Below are 10,430 nucleotides of genomic sequence, written 5' to 3' on the forward strand. Positions count from 1 at the left end.
GAACTTTGAAAGACTCTGAGGTAAAATAAACCTCTGGCGCTCATCAGAAATGTCTAACAGCTCATACTGGAATCCATTAAGCGAGAGCGCATCTACATTAAATGAAGACATAATGAATCCAAAAGGCTTTTATAACTGCTGCTGCTAAAGCTCTTAAATTTAACACCAAACATCTCAAAGAGAAACAGCTGTGAAATATGAGATCACAAAATTAAAGACTGACACAAAACAAAGATCATTTAAAGGGCAAATATCAGACTTTAGAACTGGAAAACTTAAGACATCCTGAACATTCGAAATACTGATATCTTACAATTGGCTATCCCCCTTTTTCAAGGCAAAAAGTTATTTTCATGTTATTTTCTGACAACAAAAGGCAGTCTGAACTCGATAGATACTTCAAGATATAAATGGTGATACAGCATCTGTAACCAATTTTCCTACTCTGTATTGTTGTCAACAAAAACAGATTGTTTTCTTGACAAAAATGATCCTTTAAACAGACGCTGAATCAATGTGTGGGCACTAATTAATGACACAAGATGGAATGAGCACTTTTACTTTAAAAAATGAGCAAAAAGTATGAGTAAGCTTCACAAAAGAGTTAGCAGGTTAAAAGGACAGACTTCTACTCACCCATCAAACACAATCTGTCTTTGTTTTGCTTTGATTTAAGGAAAGAAGTACCCCAAGGGCAGGTCCAGAGGATGAAACACAGGTCATGACACAGCTAGAACGGATAGCCTGAGCAGAGATTCAACAGCCAAACTATCGAGGTGACCCTTTGTGTTGTTTGTAAGCCTTAAGTCTATCCGATAAGAAAAGGCGTTATGTGTCCATCAGTATGAAAGTTTCTGCTACAAATCTCAATAAATCTCAATCTGCCCTCTTAAAACTCTTCTCTGGAATGCTTAACAATGACAATTAAACAACTACTGCATGATTCACTAATGTAAATGAGGCTTTCCCTGTGAGACGGTTGTTTGGAGAAAAGTGAGTCCAGACACTAGTACGCATCCCAATGACACATCTGGTCAGAAAAGGAGCAGATACTACATCTACTTAAATGAATCCAAACTTTTGTGTTCTAAAATAAAGTTTTTGTTATAAGTGGCATTTTATTACTGTGGTGAACAAAAGTATAACAACCATTTTACACTGGCACCTACCTAGCACTCAGCCCTGCTAGGTTACAGGGTTTTCCACACATAACAATTACTTGGTACCACCCCCATTTTCAGAACCGACTGTGCTGAGGTTCCAAGCGTGTGAGTTCAGGCAAAAAGAGCAGCATCAGAAGACCATCAGTCTCTTGTTGTGTCACAAGATCGACTCACACGCTCCTTTACTTCTCCACCACGGCCTGTCCTGGCTGAGCATATATGTTCAAAATATCGTCCATGTTGGCTTTGTTGCATTGTATTTGTGGGGCAAACAGATCATGTCGTGCTACTTTTCAGACTCTGGGGCTGTCCACCAGATGTTTTACTCAATTGTAATGGAAATCCAATTCAACTCTGTAGGGTGGGGCAGAGTTCCTCTTAGAATACCAACAAAACTGAACTCATCATGGAGTCCTTTTAAATCCCTGGATAAGGTGCCAGTATGTTAGGTTTCCAAGCTTGATGTTCTAAGACAACGGTTCCCCTGATTTTCATCACCATACTGAATAAATAATCATATAAATCATCATCTAAACAACATAAATTAAAGCTGGATACTTTATTATTACTATTTTACATGAGGATGACAATTGTTTTATACTTTGATGTCTGAGTTCAGTGTTCCAAATGTAGCATTCTTGGAAAACCTAGAATGCTAGGTTGTCCTGTGCTCAAGATTTCTTTCAGGGTTTGTTTGCTTTTTAATTTCCAGATTTGCAAAGGGAAATAAAGCCTGATCACAATAAAGAAAAAAAATCAGTAGATCTAAAAAATACAAGGAAAAAAATAAAACTGATCAAAACATAATATCAAAAAATAATCTGCTCATTACATTAATTGTAATATTTGAAGTGCTACACTGTGAAATTTTTCAGGTTGGCTAAACTTTTATGGCATCGCTTGACAATTCCGTGTGTAACAGATTTCTGCCTTGTTTCTTGCTGACAGGTTCAGTTTCAACAATATGACTTCTACTTGTGGAGGACAGATTTGAAGTATTTATATCGAGACATCTTCTTGTCCCCATTAATGAGCCAAAGCCATGCCAGATAATGATCGTGTTCGCTTTTTCCAATGGACAATGAGAACAGACGTTCTGTTGGATGATTCGAAACCTAGCAGCCTGTAACCCCTCCAGAGGAAATCTCATTAAATACTAAGATGGCATGCAAGCTAACCTCTATCTGCATCGATGCACCTTTTGAATATGTCATCAGTACCCAGGTTTTTTCCCCTGGAACTGTCACTGTGCATCGTCGTGTACTTCAAGCAGTTTCTCTGAATTAAAAGCAGTTGGAAAAAAAAAAAAAACATATCTCCTCTGCAGATGAATCTTGGTACTTTTTAAAAAAATATATCAATGTGTTTCCAATTTCTTCAAGCCTGATGCAATGCAAATGGCAAAATCTGCACTAAACTTATAAGTTTCCCATTAGGGAAGAACATACATGATCACTGTCAAGTAGCCATACAAACATGCACACAGCTAACCATCGCAAACCTTTTCCACTCACCTCATTTCCTGTGGTCTGTTGAACATGCCTTACCTTCAGAAAAGGTCAAATTGAGAACAGTCCTCCCTGGAGAAAGAAGGCTAATTAGCCAGTAGCAATGGTGGATGAGTACCAGCTCCTGGGATACCACTCTCTGAGGCAACAAATAAATGTTTTCACATGTAAAGCTGGGATGCTGTCCTCTGAAACAGTAATTAGGAACAGAAAAGATCATATTATTTATTTAAAACAGTTTTTTATGAAGTAATCAAGTAGCTGAGACATATTTAATCTCAAGAGGTTTTAAAAAAAAAACAGTACTGCTTGCCAGTTTTTTGCATTTATTTATTTGGTCCATGGCTTCACTTCATCTTTTATGTAGAGCATGGGTTTCTACGCAGGGCATCACATGGGGGATCGGATGTTAAAAATTTAAAATAATAAGGTAATTAGCCCCCAACGTGCCCATGGTGTCCATGACATAAGCTCCTTGAAAAAATATTGCTTATAAATATTGGTACAAATTGCAAGACTGTTTCAGTAGCTCCATCTCTAGTTCATAATATTACATAGGTCTGGCTGTTTACTTTAATATTTTTTATGTGAGTGTCTAATGATTTTTATGTCTGTCCTTCTGTTTTAGTTTCTGTAAAGCTCTTAGTCTTACATTTCGTCTTCTGAAAAGTGCTATGTAAATGTTACCTTCCCCCAACTCTAAATAGTCAAACTTGTATTTACTGTAATGAGTTCATCATCATAAATTATTTCCTTTTTATTGTTTTGCCACCAGGCATTAAATTATGAGTAAGTGTACGCAAACATTGCCCTAAAACATGACAAAGGAAACCTAATTTCTGGCAGAGAGCGTTGCTACGATGCGATCCATGTTTGTGCATAACTGCTTAATTTCTTCTTCCAGTTGCCAGGAAACAAGAGGAGTCTCCAGGATGTTATTGGTGCTGGCCATGAGACACTTGCGTAACTCTCCAGCTCAGTAAAAGATTTGAGGTTTGTTATTTTCAAATTTTCGCTAACTAGCACCTTATTCTAGTTCTTTATAATAACAAAAAAGCTTTCAACACAACTGAAAGACTAAATTTTAGTGGTGATTTATTTCAGTGGATGCTGTTTTCCTCAAACAAGTCTCAAACCAGCAGTAGATATTTTCTGAAATGCTTTTGCTTGGTAAGTAGTACTTTTCAAAAGAATATTTTAACAGCTGTTTTGGAGGTTACAGTTTTGCAAGTTAAAACAATCATTCTGTTTTTTTGGCAGAAGAGAACCACGCTCTGGCCTCTGCCTTCTGTTTAAATGTGAGATCATGAAGGAAGTCAATTCTCTCCACAGAATAACACCCAGGGGACTCCTGAAGGAAACGAAGGGACGGCAGCGATAACAGACACTCTCTCCAGGAGGCCTGATAAGTGCAGCCAGCCTGCGTTTGTGAGATAATTAAAGTGCTTAACTAAGCAAACGTGGCCAGCAGCTTGGCCAAAATGACCAACACTTGCTTAAACTTCTACCACAAACAGGTCAAACCAAATTATTTACATACACTGCATAAAGACACATTCAAACATCTAAAAGACAGAAAAGGTTTGAAAATAAAAACTTCTTAGAGCAGACTCAGCTCTGAGAAGTATAGATTGGAGTAATAAAAAAATATATTTTAATATATTTTTAATCTATAATGAATTGCTTCTTGCTCTCTATTATAGTACTCTGAGATGGCTACTTCTGCTCCAAACGTTTCACATAGAGTGCATATTAAAGCCCCTTTCAAACTAAATCCAGTCACTTTGTGAGAAAAAAATAGTAGCTGTACGGTTATACAAAATTTACACAGCAGCTAAATCACTGTTGCATCTTTGACACAGTATTGAAATCATTCTTCATTTGTTTTACTTGCTGATCAATACAGTAAATGTGTGCTGCTTGTTTGGATGTAATTTGTTATTCCTGGGTGGGGATTTATGAAAGCTCCTTTAATAAAACAGAAACATAAAGCTGCCGCGGTTGTTTTCAAGGTGTGAGTTAATGCCATTAGTGTCATACACATGAATGGAGAATGAGCTCAGCTGATATATTGCCTCATTGGCTGTTACTGTGTAGGCATTTTGAAAGAAAAGGGGAGAAAAAAAACGCCTAAATGGTTCTTGAATATAACTCTCTGTAATTGTGTAACTAATGGCCTCACTCTGGAGAACAGGAGACAATAATCGGATCAAAGCCAAAGCCACTGAGATTGCCTCTGCCTGCCTGGGATAACGTCTCTGAGGGAAATTATCAGAGATTGTGGCAAAGCTTTTTGCAATCACACTTGCTGGGCTCTGGTGTAATGTGACTTATTAAAGCATTTCCATTGAATCATTAGTTTCACCGTTTCACTGAAAATGGGCTCACTCAGACAGTATCAGTCCATCTCATTCTTTTATCTGTTATCATCTCCGCTATCAGCAACCCTCACACACACCCCATTAAATATTTTAAGATATTTGCAGTTCACTGCAGCTGCTCTGTGCTATAATGAGTCTTTTCTTACAGAGTTAAAAAGGTTGAATTTGCTGCATATAGTTTTTTGATGTGAATTTTTTACTGTCAAATTTAAAACTTTGGAGAAGTTGGTATTGGCTCAAAACTTAAGTTCCTCTGAATTCCCACAGATCTTTCAGGAAATGGAATAGAAAGTTTGACTTTGGAGAATTTCTTAATTCAAGTTGACAGAGGTTTTAGATCAACCTCAACACTCCTCTAAGTGAACTAGTAAGACAACCATTTTCTTTGTTTCTTTAGTGTTTTAGATCTACAATTAGGCGTACAGGCTACATCCAAACAGATCAGACATGTCATTTAAGTCACTCACTTTCTTGGTATCTATTGAACCAATACGTTCAATAAATGCCTTGAGGCCAAATCTAATAATGAGAAATTGGGAAAAGTTTGTTTGAGAACCTCAAACCTGCTTAGAAATGTACCTCACCATTTGGAAGAGATTAAAATTTCTGGTCTCTTCACTGGAGAAAAACATTTTGGTTCATGTTAGTCTCATTCACAAATTAAACAAGCAAAATATTCAATGGGATGAAACAAAAAACTGAAAGTGGTGTCAGAGGCTAGTTGTAAATTTTTAAGCAATTACTATTGATTTTTGTCTATTATTAATATTGATTTTTGTAATTTATTTATTGCACATTGGAAATGGCATACTTCATGTTTATATGTTGACTTCATTGCATGTTATTGGAATTTTGTGACATAACTATAAAATTAGTCATCAATTTTTTCCAAATGTAGGATATCTTTGTATTTAGTTTTATTTCAACTGCAGCAGCAAGTTTTTTGAGGTATCTGTCTACCATCTACCTGAGCTATTATTGTGTCTTTTCTTCTTTGCAAAATAATCAGGTTGCAGGAAGACGACCTTGGACTCTAAATGAGCTCTAGATCTGAACTTTGACTGGGCCTATTGCAGATAATTAATTTAGACCCTTCCATCGTGAGTTGGGCTTTATGTTTGAGGTTGTTGTCCAGCTAAGGTGATCCTCCAATTGTGATTCAAGTCTTTGAAGTGAAACATCATGACAGCATGATTTTACAACAACCATATTTTACTACAGAGTGTGCTGTGTAGTCCTTTGTTAGTGTTTTGTTCGTGCTGAGTGTGACTCTAAAGATACACGGACATAATTACTAACAACTGAAGTAGCATAGCTCACATAGACATTAGCTCCCGCTATCAGAAACATATGAGGAGGGCAGAGTATCAAACTACCAGACATATAAAACGTAATTTGAAATCATTTCTAATTATTCGATGTCTCATTATAATCAGAAAGCAAAGCGTGCAGGTTTAGCTTCTACTTACTTCTGAGGGTAGACCACCTGGACGCTCCGTCTTGCTTCTGGGTTTGACTGCCTGTTTTTCCAGCCAGCGAACCATTCCGCCACCTAGTGGTCGTTTATTTCACGTACAGATGAGACGTGTCTGTAGGCTACTGCTCAAAAATGCCCAATATGTTTATAAACAATTTTGAAATATTAAAAAGAAGTGCTGAGATATTCCACTTCCCACACAAATAACGTCCTTACCTCTTCGGCTCAAGCACAGTGACAAACGTTCAGAGGATGAAAACACTAATGTTACGGCCCCTCTGGCCCATGCCACATTACTCGGGATAAACAAGACAATGATGTCTTTTTGCTCAGATCTGAGGAAGAAAACAGTTGAAGAACAGACACAGATTCCAATGTGTTTTCAGGTTTTTATTCAGATTGTATAGATATATATCACAGCTGCACCCACCATCTCATCTCTAAACAATGAAGTGAAAGGAGCATTTTCTTTGGTAAAAACATCTAAGAGCTAGACTAGTACAAGGACACATTTCACCAGTTATGCAGTTTTAGGAAAGGGAAATTCAGAAAGGAGAACAATCAGTCATGTTACAAAAGGGTTTTTCAATGACTGGGGTTATTCTACGACAGATTTTTTTTTAAAAGTCAGATTATGATAATTACTTGCATGATTTGATTCTTTTGTTGGTGAATTTCAGGATTTGATGTCTGGTAGGAACTTTACACCACACCAATGTTAGCTTCACAGTAAATATTTAAAATTTAAAAAGCACAAAACCTCTTGCTGTGAAGAAGTCATATGCAATCTCAAAACTGAAAAAGAAAACACATTGTTATGAATAAATGCATCATTTTGCCATCTTTTAAGATCATGTGCTTAAGAGCTGAAAAGATTGTTTATGCTCTTCAAAATAACAATGCAAGAATGTGTCGATTTCTTACTGAAATTCAAATTTTAACAGTTTATCTCAACATCAAATTGAACGACTTAATGCAAGCACAGAGAAAGAAACATTAAAAAACAATCTGTCTTCCAAGTTAGTAAAAATGGGCATAGCTTAATGGCTTGTGCTTGACAGATAAACCTTATAGCTAGATGCAGAAAACAAAGAATCAGTCTGTGAGACATGACAAGCTGCAGTACAAGGATGCAAAGAATGCAGGAGGATTAGTAACATTTGCTGACATAACTGGGACTTACATTGAGCTCCACTGGAATTGTCAGCCTCTGTGTCTTACAACATCAAAGATGTTTCAGCCTTGAAATATTAAAAGTGTTCCATCAACATAACTCAAAGCGAAACAATGCAGTTTAAAAAAAGAAAAGACCTTCCCGGAATGTGAAATAACAAGAAAACAAAAGACAGCTGGATGTTTTGGTGGGCCAAAAAATGCGAAACATCTTAATCCTGAGGTACAGCGATGAAATGACTCAGAGATTAGAGTTTATCCTTTAATTGCTCACTTGATGATATTTTCTACGAATAAAGAAACCTTTATAAAGACCTTTTTGAACTCTTTGGTAAGTTGATCCATATTTTACAAGAGAAACCCCCTACAGGAATACTGCAGTGCGGAAGATTTGCTTTTTATTCTCTTCATATAAGGCAGAGCCATTTCTAACCCAACTTGTGGACTTGTGTGGATTTTAAAATCACCACTGTCAGTTATCTGTAAACGTGGAGTGATGATTTGCCACAAACTGTCAAGACTGAGTAAGTGTAGTATTTTTTTTCCTCCTTTAATTCTGTTTCTGGAAGTTGAGATGGCACTTTACACACCCTGAAATCACTGTCTGATGTTAAAGTGAATGTCTTTTTTTTCTTTTAAGCGTGCCATTGCTTTCATATCTTTTTAAAGATATTGAAGGTTTCTGAAAGATTTTTCTCTCTTTGTTCTGTACAGAATAAATGACTTTGGTGCTGGATCCAACAGCAGGCATCCGTACAAAAGAAAGATGTGAAAGCATTTTAAAATTCAAGGACTGCATGGGTCTTACTTTTTGAGGTCACACATATTGCATGATTATTTCCAACTATCTGCTCCAAAGAATAACCATTCCAGGAACCATTATCCTGGAATGGTTTAAAAAAAATCTTCCGTGACTAACTCTTTTTTTGTCTTTTAGTATATTAAAGCTTTCATCAACAAAAATTCAACATGTTGCTTTTTTTGAGGGAGGAGGAGAAATAAATAACTTTAGGGAGAATATTTCAGAAAGCATACCTTGCTAAAAACTAAACTTCATGTGGAGTTTTTCCAGCATTTATTATGTTTGTTTTTAGTTTTGTGCTGAACATTTTTTGCATAAAACAAAAACATTACAATTGCATCAGTTTAAGCACTTAAGTTGCATCAGTCCAACACCCTGTTCAGAGTCACATCATTGCCTTTCAAAAATGGTGCAGCAATGGCACCATTTAATTTGCTGCAGGCAGCACAGGAAAAAAAGGAAAAAATAACTCTGGCTCTTGATGATGATGGTGATGGCCATATTGGCAAACCGAGTGTTGAATGTATCTCAATTCAGGCTTGAATGACAGGACAGCTTTTTGATATTTGAATTGAAGCAACTAAAAACAATTAATTTAAACCTTAAATAATGATGGATGGATGGATGCTTTTCAAATTTAGTCATAATTAATGAAAACAAAACAAAGTTTAGGATCAGCCGTCTGATTTAGCTCAATCACACTGCAACTTTAAAGGCACAAATGTGATCTAATAATAACAGCAATGCAGCATTTTCCCAGCTGTTGCAAAAGGATATCATGTAAACAATTCAAATATACTTCAACGTTAATATCAGTTGACATGGAAAAGCTCCTACCTGTCAAGTACAGAGTAAAGTGGACAAAGAAGCATTAAAAAATTGTAACTTCATTGTCCCCTAATAGATTTTGGAGCAGAAATGTGGATTATAGAAAAAAAATATAATAATAAAATAGTGCCAAGGGAAAAGACAACTCTGCATCATCACTGAGACACCTAAATATTTCTTTCTACCCCTCTTCCCTGAAGCTAAGAACGCTTTAGAGCGAATAAAGGGGAATGATGTGGGTGAGCAGATATGATTCATGGGGCCAAACAAACAGTGTGTCCTATGGCTGCTTGTTAAATGTTCTGAAAATGGATAGTGGCATTTCAAAAATCCCAGAACTCTGTCATGCGTTCTTGCACAGAACAGAGCTGAGCCTCTTTGGCATAGACTGCCGAGACAAAATGATATGTCAGAACTGCACCCCCACATGGTTCATCATGTAAAGGTCACACCTATCTCTGCAGAGAGGGCCTGATCGGCACCTTAAAAGAAACGCTATGTTAGGTCGACAGGAACTGCATTTTAACTCACTGCTATTTGGGGTGGATTAGCGGAAGAAGAAAAAATGGAGCTCAGTTTGAAATTCTCATTGACCCCTATTTTGCACAGGATTGCATTGTCGGATCTCATTTTTAAAAAACTGCCAGGTTAAATTCCCCTTGAGCTGACCAGCCAGGCCTGTCACAAATAATACTGCAGGTTTAAACTCAGCATAATGAGATGTTAAACACGGAAATGCTGATGCTGTCAATCTTCAGACAGCAGCTGCAACATCAAAGTTATCTCACAAGCTAAACACTGCATTTTTATTCATGTTTTTTTTTTTTTTGCATAATGTCCTAAAGTTGTTGTTTTATCTAAAATCTTTGGTGCAAGATTTAAAAATAACAGCTCAACAGCTACTTATAAATCAAATCAATCATTCCTGGGAAAAGGATTTTTGAGTTTCTGTAATCGCCAATATTTTTTTTTCTTCTAATAATCCCAGAGCATTTCAGTTAAACATGCTTGTTCATCGATGCACTACAATGTACTTATTCACCAGAATGTATTAAACTTTTTTTTTCTATTTTCAAAACTAAAAATATTCTGTTTTTC

At 36.5% G+C, this 10,430-nt stretch overlaps 1 long non-coding RNA gene across 1 annotated transcript; it reads left to right on the forward strand.

Moving 5' to 3' along the window:
- Positions 1 to 625: 625 nt before the first annotated feature.
- LOC111611569 lies at positions 626 to 3,989 on the forward strand. The gene is made up of 4 exons (XR_002754087.1): positions 626 to 776; positions 3,576 to 3,664; positions 3,776 to 3,841; positions 3,932 to 3,989. It is a non-coding gene; the product is annotated as an uncharacterized LOC111611569 (long non-coding RNA).
- The last annotated feature ends 6,441 nt before the right edge of the window (positions 3,990 to 10,430 follow it).

This window comes from Xiphophorus maculatus, chromosome 16 (genome assembly GCF_002775205.1).
Source record: "Xiphophorus maculatus strain JP 163 A chromosome 16, X_maculatus-5.0-male, whole genome shotgun sequence".
NCBI classification, from domain to species: domain Eukaryota; kingdom Metazoa; phylum Chordata; class Actinopteri; order Cyprinodontiformes; family Poeciliidae; genus Xiphophorus; species Xiphophorus maculatus.